The sequence below is a fragment of the Nicotiana tabacum genome, chromosome 3 (genome assembly GCF_000715075.1).
Source record: "Nicotiana tabacum cultivar K326 chromosome 3, ASM71507v2, whole genome shotgun sequence".
Classification (NCBI taxonomy): Eukaryota; Viridiplantae; Streptophyta; class Magnoliopsida; order Solanales; family Solanaceae; genus Nicotiana; species Nicotiana tabacum.
The window spans coordinates 137,307,948-137,319,383 of record NC_134082.1 but is presented as its reverse complement, the minus strand read 5'-3'; positions in this window follow the sequence as shown (position 1 = coordinate 137,319,383).

The following is an 11,436-nucleotide window of genomic DNA, read 5'->3' as shown; positions in this document are numbered from 1 at the left end:
CTCGGTAGAGTAAAATAGATACATATATATATAATGCATGCTCGACTCATGGAATCACATTCTAAACCTTTCGGAGTGACGTAAGGTCGGTATCCTCTATACACGTTATTAGGACTAACTCTTCACTATGAACCTTATAAGATTTAGGAAGTACGAACAACATTGATAACATAAGAATAAGAGAAGTAACATTAACATCAATCGTTCCATAAGAGGGAAAACAATGTAAGTACTGCTAGCTTCTAAGAGTAGAGTATCTTGGAAGCTCGTTCATTACATTATGTACAATCGGAGTCGTGCAAAAGAAGGAAAGGGATAGCCTCACATACCTTGTATATACTGCCTCAATCTCAAGCTATGCAATTGTCAAAACTCCTTAGTCTACAATAAGAGAAACGATACTATCGTTATCATTTAAGCATCATAACTATTATATATCGACCACAACCTATTTTACGATGAAACGGACAACACCTCCCCTATAAATATGACCTCACACCATTCAAAACAGTCACCAAACAGCCCAAACAACATCAATAATAAACATATTGAGCCTCCCAAAATAGTCCACACATAGCCTAATCACTCTATACATACGACGACCACCGTAGTCGTGTCAAACAACCTGGAAATGTTACGAATAACTATCAGCCCATAACCCTACATATATATGGTGTTTCTCCACACCCTTCCTCCTCCAAAACTCCACAAGATAGTAGTAAAATACGCAGCCCAACAACAACGCAAAACAGTCCACAAAACAATAACATTACTACCAAGCCTTTCGATATATATCTCACAAGTTCTAGCTTCAATGGCTTAGCCGCAACTTGGATAATCTTAAATACATATAGATTAAGAGGTTCCTTACCTTTATACAGAAATAACAAAATCCAATTTGACCTTAAATTTCCATGAAATATCCCTCCAATGCTGCCACAACAACAAAAAAGCGAAACTAGCGATCAATTAGTGTTTTTCGGCACTAGAATCACTTTAGAAGGCTTGAAATCACCTAGGATTGATATTAAGAACATGAGTGAGTATTTACAGAACATAAACCCTTTAAAACAACCTCCCACACGAGCTGAAACGACACAAAAATGAGCAACAACAAGAAGAATAAGAGACTTACTAGCGCCACGGAATTCCCGACACTTGATTTGTGTTGTTTGCCCTTTTTTTGGGTCTTGAATCTTGAGAGAACCTTGAAAGGATGTTCCTAGGGTTCTAAGGTCTGAAAATAGTGAAAAGAAATGACTTAAAACGGGTTGGAGGCATCCTATATAGGTCCAAATATCTTAAACCGACTTAGTGGGCCCCATAGAGAGGTGCTTGGTGCAATCTCGCGAAAATGCGAATATCTCTCTACTCCGAGATCGTATCGATGAACGGTTTAATGAGTTGGAAACTAGACTCATAGATATTTAATTTGGTTGGTAGATCACCGCGTAATTCCTTATAAATTATGAGAAAAGATTAGAAACATTTGACCTAATGTTTAAGTAAAATTATGAACCTAAGTTGCGACAACTTTTGTCGACTTTTGTTTCATAACTCGTTTGACTTCAAGACTTATGATAAGGATATTATATGATTAAAATACCTTAATAAATGACCTCTTGAGTGTATTAAGCACCGCTAGATTACCTGAAAATACGAGTTACAACATCCTTGATTCGTTTAACTTCTAATACTGGTTAATCACCCTTATACACTCTTGTATCACTTAAGACCAATAGGATTGACTTCTTATCATCTCAAAGATAATTCCTTCTTGGATTTATGTTAACTAATATATGGCATGAACTAACACATGCGGATATGGGTTGTAACACTATTTTTCTAAGTGGGTTGAAGCAAGTCCTTACTAGAAGATCGACGAATGTGAAGTGGTAGATTTCTTGTGGGAAAATATAGTTTACAGATTTGGGATATCAAAAGAGATAGCATGTGACAACGAGCCGCAATTTATAGGCGCAAAGGTCACAAAGTTTCTTGAAGACTTAAAAATCAAAAGGATCATATCATCACCCTATTATACAAGCGCAAACGGTCAAGCAAAATAAACAAACGAGGTAATTATACAAAATCTCAAAAAGAGATTGGAAGCAACCAAAGGCAAATGGCCCGAAAAACTACTAGGAATACTATGGGCGTATCGAATAACGGTCAAATCAAGCACGAGGAAAACTCCTTTCTCTCTTGTGTACGGAGCAGAAGCCCTGATCCCGATGGAAGTAGGAGAACCTACCTTGAGATATTTTCAAATGAACGAAGAAACAAATAATAAAGCAATATTGGTCAAATTGGAGTTGCTCGACGAATGCAGGGACTTGGGCGCACATAAGGATGGCAGCCTAAAAGCAGAGAATGGAAAGATATTACAATCGAAGAGCCAATCAGGTATTTCAAAGTAGGAGACTTAGTTTTAAGGAAATTAACTCAGAAGTCAGAACACACAAGAGCTCAATGCAGGAAAGCTAGGCCCAATGTGGGAAGGCCCCTATCGGGTTTCAGTTGTCACCGAAAAAGGGTCATACGAACTAGAAAATCAAAACTGAGTTAAATTGATGAACAACTAGAATGTGGAATACCTCAAAAGATATTATTGTTGATGAGCCTCACCTACACTAAAAGTATGTGCTGCACTCTTTTTCCCTTCGTCCAGTTTTTGTCCCAATTTGAGTTTTTTGGCAAGGTTTTTAACGAGGCAGTAACAGAAAGCATACTACGAAGAAAGCTTCAGTAGCATAAGTAAGACCTTTAAATGACAAGGCATACAAGCAAAGAACCACTGCGGATCGGTTAGGTAGTCTTTTGCTCGATAGCAAAGTTCCTACTAGAAAGTACAGTTTGTTGTCGAACAAAAATTATCTGAACATTCACAAGTGCAAGCCACCGGGGGATTATTAGATAATATTTGGCTCGATAACATAAATTCCTAAGGGGAAGTGAAGTTTGCTATCGAACTGAAGATTATCTAGCAATTCACTAGTGGAATCCTCAAAGGTGCAAAACTTTCAGTGTTCAAATTCGCATTCTTTGCATTCTAACACTGGAGGGAATGATATGAGGATACAGAAATAATGACTATCACATCTACCAGAATACAAAACCCGAAAACATAGTTGTATCATCGGGATCGGGGACTGCACGTCCAGCCCCGTAGAAATAAGTTGTACAAGTTAGCCACAAGAAAAGCACAACGAATGCTTATGTACTTTTGAAAATGGAAAGTAAAGTCCTTTTATTTCTATCGTGTTTCTTGTCTGAGTGATGAATTGATTTTATCATTTGAAAGTTAAACAAGTACTTCAAATGCTAGTACCATAATAAACATGAGGCATCCTTTTCAAGAGAACCGTAAACATAAGAGGGTCTTCTCTTATAAAACCCTCATGTTAAAGGGTTGATTTCGGAAGAATTTGTGCGCAGAATTCAAATACTAAATAAAACCTTCACGCCTAAGGGGTGATTTCGAAAAAACTTGTAACCGGAATCGAAATACTACCGGGAAAAAATACACCCGAAGCTTGGCATATCTCGGCGCGTAAAACTTGCGAGAATACTTAAACAAAAAGGACACAAAAGGGAAAACTTGCGCAATACTTAAACAGAAAGTAAAGAGAGAAACTTGCACAATGCTCGGCGTGCCAAATAGAACAAGTACAAAAGAATGAGGAAGGAACTTCTGAGGAACCTGGTTCCCTTGTAAGGCGGTCCTCGAAAAAGGCTGAGTCTGTTTCCATGGAAAAAGGATCTACTTCCAAGTCCAAGACAAAAGAGGGAGTGAGTGATGAAGATATTCTTGTCAAGTCCAAGGGCAAAGGTAAAGTTAGTGGAGAAAAGCACAGGAAACGCAAGTTTGAAACAGTTGAAGAACCCAGTTCTTGGAAGAAAGCCAGAAGTGGCGTCTGCCTTGGCTCTGAGCGACTAAGGCATCAAAAGGTTTTGCTGGATCGTATGTTTGACCCAACAATCTCTGAGATGGTAGGAATACGTCAGCTTCTAGAAATGGTGGGGTTTCAGCAATGGACGCATCTATTCTACATTGACGCTCCTAAAGTGTATGAGGAGGCGGTCAAGAGTTTCTTTGCAAGTCTCTTTCCATTTGATGTTGACCATATGTGTGCCTTAGTCAATGGGGTGGATATTGTCTTTGACGTGAAATTGCTTGGGGAAATTCTACAGGTTCCTACAGTTGGGGTGTCTAGTGTACGAGATGTCTGTCAATACAACTTCCGCAATGCAGTCGTGAAAGATAATTCTAATCAGAAGGGGGGACCAGGTCCATAAGAAAGCACTACTTCCTGTCTACCAGTTGTTGTTTGAGCTGCTTAACAAAGTTCTGTTGCCTCGAGCAGAAAGGCGATCTGTCACTTCCAAATCTGATCTATTCTTAATAGAGCAATTGGACAGTTTTAACCCTGTGAGTTTGCCTGCCATAATGATTGAGCACATACAGAAAGTGGCGGATTTTAAGGATGGCAACTGAGTGTTTAGACCCTTTCTAGATCTATTCGTGATTGTATTATTTGATGATATATTGGTGTATTCTCGTTCAGAGATGAGCACGCAGATTATTTGCATATTGTGCTCAAAGTTCTACAAAAAAGGGAAGTTGTATGCAAAATTCTCTAAATGTGAATTCCGATTGAATTCTGTAGCTTTCCTTGGGCATATTATTTCAGGTGAATGTATTTGGGTTAATACACAAAAGATTGAGGCAGTAAAGACTTGACCTAGACCCACGACACTGATGGAGGTTCGTAGCTTTCTTTTTTTTTTTTGGCAGATTATTACACGATACTTGTAAAGGGATTTTCTTCCTTTTTAGCATCTTTGACAAAAGCGGTATGTGATGTCTCGCTTGATTTCCAGAATAACATAAGAAAATCTATGGTGAAAGAAAGTTGAAGGAAGATTGCGAATAAGTATAAATAGATATGTGTAGGTCATAAGCTAAAGTATGGTAGAGCGCCAAGGTTTTAGGAAGACAGAAGTAAGGATAAGAAAAGGTGAGTGAGAAGGTGACGAGAATGCATAAGTCCTTGGGATTAAGCCCGTGAAAATAATAGAGCTGATGGTTTCTCTAAGTTATAGAAAGCTCAGTATAGTCTGAATGAACTCAAAGGAATTTAAGACTAGTAGCATTTAGAAGAGATGAATGTTTCCCTGGTAGAGGAATAAGGGCATAATTATGATAGATAAAGGATGACGTTTGGGCCTTTTAAAGGAGGAATTTCATGAATTGTTAGAATAACCATGTAAATTGACTTAGAAGGGAGCTAAGTTTCAGTGGACTGATGCTTGCGAACGGAGTTTCCAGGCATTAAAGGATAGACTAACTTCAGCTCAGATTCTAACGCTTCCAAAAAGAAACGATGATTATGTTATCTATTGTGACACTTCGGGCGTTAGATTAGGTTGTGTAATGATGCAACATGATAAGGTTGCAGCTTATGCTCCAAGAAAACTAAGAAAGCACGAGAAGAATTACCCGACCCATGATTTAGAGTTAGCTGTAGTGATTCATGCATTAAAGATGTGGAGGCACTACTTGTATGGCATTCATATTGATATCTATACATATCATAAGAGCATCTGGTATATCTTCAAGCAAAAGGAATTGAATTTACATCAAAGGAGATGGTTGGATCTACTTAAAGATTATGATGTTGATATTTTATACCATTCGGGAAAAGCGAACGTGGTAGCCTACGCCCTCAGCCGTAGATCTATTTGTAGCCTGTCATATTTACATCCAGAGAAGAGGGGAATAGCCCATGAGATTCATCAGCTAGCTAGTCTTGGAGTTCGATTACTAGACTCAGGTGATATTGGAATTACTATTCAGGATACGTGAAGTGAAGGAACGCCAGTACGAGGATCCTGTGTTAGTTCATTATAGGGATACCACCCCTTAGAAGTAGAAGTCACCGTTTGAGATTACAAAAGATGAGGTCCTCAGATATTGAGGATGATTATGTATCCCTAATGTTGCAGGGTTGTGTCGGCAGGTTATGGGAGAAACTCATTATTCTCGTTATTCTATCCATCCAAGAGCCATAAAGATGTATCATGATATCAGGAAAGTATATTGGTAAGCTGGAATAAAAAATGATATAGCGGAGTTTGTTGCTCAGTGCCCTAACTGTTAGAAGGTTAAGATTGAGCATCAAAAACCCGGTGGATTATTGCAGGCTATGGAGATTTTAACTTGGAAATAGGAAGTAATCAATATGGATTTAAATCGTAGGCTTACTTTGTATCCTGTGTAAGTTCGATTCTATATGGGTGATTGTTGATAGGCTTACAAAATCAGCCCATTTTCTGCCCGTTAGGACTACATAATCCGTAGAGGATTATGCAAGGCTTTATATTAAGGAGATAGTGTGATTGCATGGTGTTCCTGTATCTATTATCTCAGATAGAGGAGCTCAATTTACAGCTAACTTCTGGAGGTCCTTCTAAAAAGGATTAGGGGCTCAGGTAAGTCTTAGTATAACATTTTATCCTCAGACAGACGGACAGGCTGAGTGTACTATTCAAACACTTAAGGATATGTTATGGGCTTGTGTGATAGACTTCAGAGGTATATAGGATGATTATCTGCCACTTATTGAGTTCGCATAAAATAATAGCTACCATTCTAGTATTCAAAGGGCTCCACATGAAGCTCTTTACGGACAGATGTGTAGGTCGCCTATAAGGTGGTTCGATGTTGGGAAAACTACGTTAGTAGAACCAGAATTGGTACAACATACAATCAAGAAAATTAAGCTTATACAAGAAAGGCTATTAGCAACTCAAAGCCATCAGAAGTCTTATGCGGATAATCGACGGTGAGACTTGAAGTTTCGGTTGACGACTGGGTATTCCTAAAGGTATCACCGATAAAAGGTGTTATGAGGTTCGGTAAGAAAGGAAAACTTAGCCCTCGGTACATTGGACCATATAGGATCATACGCAAGGTAGGCCAGGTAGCATATGAGTTAGACTTGCCTTCGGACTTGGAGTCTGTACATCCAGTCTTTCATGTGTCTATGCTCCGTAAATGTATTGGAGATCCTTCCAGAATCATGTCGGTTGACGATGTTCACGTCACAGAGTAGCTATCATATGAAGAAACTCCCATTGCTATATTAGACATACAGGTTCGAAGATTGAGAACTAAAGACATAGCTTTGGTAAAAGTACTTTGGAGAAACAACAATGTGGAAGAAACGACTTGGGAGGCTGAAGAAGACATGAAGCCTAGATATCCTCACTTATTTCCTCTTCCAGAGAAGGGTCGACTGAGACATCACAACCTTAAGGTACGTGTATGGATTCTTGTGTTAGTTATTGTCATTGGTCGTGTGAGGCCATTGTCGTTATTGATGATTGTGGTCCTATGTGCCATTGAATTATTGAGTTTCTACAAGAAGAGGGGGTAGTATTATTGTTACAAAGACGACTCTGCCAAAGTTTATATAGATCCCGGGGAGTTGAACATTCAAGTACTAATGTTTCTAAGGGGGGAAGGATGTTACATCTCGCGTTTTCATACGTTAAAGTTTTATCGTAAGTTAAACGATGTAAGCTTGGGGATGAGATTTTCTTGAGATTATAAGAATTTATGCTATTTATAACAAGCAATAAGTAAGTATCGTGAAAGATAAAGGGTAAACAAATCAAAGAAAATGAGTTTCGTTGAAAGTTGTCGATTTGGGATAAAATACGCTCCGAGCTACAATACCCGATATTTATGGACTAGTATCATACAAGGTGCCACATGACCATGATAGTAGAGTACATAAAGTGTGTCAAGTGAGTAGTATTTTAAGTAATTTGAGATAATTCTTAATTATGTGGTAAATATTGGATTAGTAGGGAATTAATAAGTTGATTAAAGAGTTGGTGGATGGTTAATTAAGGTCTTTGGATAAAGACCAATGAGTCTAACGTGGCAGCAAGACCTTGTCCAAATTATGACACTTACATTATGAGTGGAAAGGTGGCATATTTGAGTAATATGTGGCTTAGTCATACCATTTAAAGCCTAACACCTTTCTAATTTAAGAGAAATGTCTTATATTAAGGTAGACAACGAATATTCACGCAAAGGATTCAAGAATTCAAGAATTCAAGCGAGAAAATTCCTTAATCATCTTAGAAACTTGACTCTAAATAAGCCCAGCATAATCTATCACAAGAATACCTTACGGCTTTTTGCCTACTCCGATCTTGCCGTCACGAGTTTTGTCGCAATTGTCGTGTGTTAGAAGGATTGTCTAGAGAACCGGCTCAGGTATATTAAGGCTATCCTTCCTTTCTTTTGTCATGATCCATATGTTATAAACAAAACGAGCAAATGCATAACTTCCATAAATGACTCTATTCATAGGAGTGTTAGAGGTGCTCAGGTGCCTATGTTCTTGAATTCCCATATATCTTATTATCACACCTTCTGTTCATGGGTTTCATAAAAATATGTAGTTGATGAAGTTTATCCGAAATGTATATTGATCTTGGTAGCATATTTTTATGCATTTCATTCATTTATACATGTACATTGACCCATGACCACATGGCATTATATACACGTATATATATATATGTACTTATATATATATATGGGATATGAAAAAAGGTTACGACGTTATATACTCACCACCAACTGATCAACTGGTGTATGTTAACGATGTTGCCCATAGTGGCCGAGATGATATGATGGGATGCTATCAGAGTCTTGATGATGTTATGTACACATATACCTATGCATGACACGACATTTATATGAACGTGCATGACATTATAAATGTTTCAGAATTTACAAAGTTATTTAGACTTACAGACGGAATTCGTTATTCCATGTTTCATCTATGTTTCTTATATACTGATCTTCATGCCTTACATAGTCAGTACATTATTGTACTGATGCCCTATTTTTCGGGGCCTCCATTTCATGCCCGCAGGTGCAGGTAGACAAGCTGACAGTCCCCTTTCTTAGGATCCTTGATCAGCGAGAGTTGTTGTGCTCCATTTGTTCCGAAGCTGCTTTGGATTTTGGTACGATATGTTTGTATACATATATGGGTATGATGGGGCCTAGTCCCGTCCCTTGTACATTTATATATTCTGTTAGAGGTCTGTAGACAGTTTATGTATAATTAGATAATATGTGGCCTTGTCAGCTTCCAATTTTGGATATATAGTTGTCTATAGCAGCTTTGTCGGCTCGCCCTACGTATTCCACACGTATATATGTATATGTCTTTTGGACAGGTTTTCCCTATGCATGTTATTCTTGTAATTCAGTAGATGTTATTCATATTTATATCTTAGTCGTATGCTTATGGGTGTTTGACAGGTAGGACTCGGGCACTCATCGCGACCCATCGGTTTGGGTCGTGACACTAGGGTAGGAAGAATCTCGAGGATCCGATGTCTCCTTGTCCTTTAATGACTTATTATTTTGGCTGCGATCAGTTCTCCTATCGGTAGAGAATCTATCCGCCGACCGAAAACCTTTGTCGCATCCTTAGGCCCACTCATAGAGCAAAAATCATCCCCTTGAAGATCGTCGATCTGTGTCAAAATCATCTTTCAACTTCTCTTTATTTTCTCCCGGTCTCGACCTTTGGTAGACGCCGGAAAACCGAGCTAGTCATCTTCAATTCTAATTTTGACTCGTACCAGTTGTGAATATTCGCCCATGTTGTTGCCTGGAATTTAGACAAACTTTCTTTCAATTTCCAGGAAGTATCAGAACTTCTCGGATTAACCTTTTAGTAAATGCTTTTGCGGCCCATTCATTTGGTACGGCGGGAGCAACATCCTCTATTTCTGGAATCGAGTCACGAACACTCACAATAATTCGGACTCTCCTTGTGCAATTATGAATATGTCGGCCTTTCGGGCATGTACCTTTTTGGCCCTAACATGGGCCTTAATGAAAGAGTCCGCGAGCATCTCGAAGGAATCTATAAAATTTTTGGACAAGAGTGCATACCATGTGAGGGCCCCCTTCGTGAGTGTTTCCTCAAATTTCTTTAATAAAATTGACTCAATCTCATGCAGAGCCAAATCATTTCCCTTCACTGCCATTGTATAGGTGGTGATATGCTCATAAGGATATGAATTCTCATCATATTTCGGTACGTCTGGCATTTTGAACCACTTCGGGATCAACTCTGGTATTGCGCTGAGTTTGAATGGCAATTGAGTGTACTTCTTTGAATGCGGTCCTTTCAATACTAGTAGTGCGCCCGAAATTCAGTTTTAAAAGGATCATTCTTATTGTTGTTACCAGATCCGCTACCGTTCCCCCCGGCCCTGTCAAAGCCCACGTCGCCTCTCTGGGTATTGTTATCGACCCTTTGCGTTGTTCGATTTGCGGGAGCACCATGAGGGGCTGGACCTCGTCCATTCGTGTTGTTGGAATCACCCAACAACGCTTGCCTTAATTCCGTCATAACTTGATCCTGCCACGAGAGATGTCCCATAATGGCCCTTTGTTGCTCCCTTAGGATCCTTACTGTTTCAATAACGTGCTCGTCTTTAGCATCATCAAGAGTTGTCTCTCGAACATGTCGTGGATATTGCCTGTCATGGACTGGCGTGGCCTCATTCCCCTCGTTACGGGTATCGCTATTGGAATCTTCATGCTGAGGCTGATTTCCTTGGGTCTCAACGTTGTGTGCGATATTGGCATCGTTATTTGCCATTTTTAATAATTTTTGCTAAGAACAAAGAATCAAAAAAGTTAGTAATAGATGTAGGGATCAATTCAATTATACCATTGTCCATGCCCCATGGTGGACGCCAAATTATTTACTAGTAAAATGATACAGTTGAATTTATACGTGGTTTATAGAATCTATCACAAGAATACCTTACAACTTTTTGCCTACTCCGATCTTGCCGTCACGAGTTTTGTCGCAATTGTCGTGTGTTAGAAGGATTATCTAGAGAACCGGCTCAGGTATATTAAGGCTATCCTTCCTTTCTTTTGTCATGATCCATATGTTATAAACAAAACGAGCAAATGCATAACTTCCATAAATGACTCTATTCATAGGAGTATTAGAGGTGCTCAGGTGCCTATGTTCTTGAATTCCCATATATCTTATTATCACACCTTCTGTTCATGGGTTTCAGAAAAATATGTAGTTGTTGAAGTTTATCCGAAATGTATATTGATCTTGGTGGCATATTTTTATGCATTTCATTCATTTATACATGTACATTGACCCATGACCACATGGCATTATATACACGTATATATATATGTACTTATATATATATGGGATATGAAAAAAGGTTACGACATTATATACTCACCACCAACTAATCAACTGGTGTATGTTAACGATGTTGCCCATAGTGGCCGAGATGATATGATGGGATGCTATCAGAGTCTTGATGATGTTATGTACACATATACCT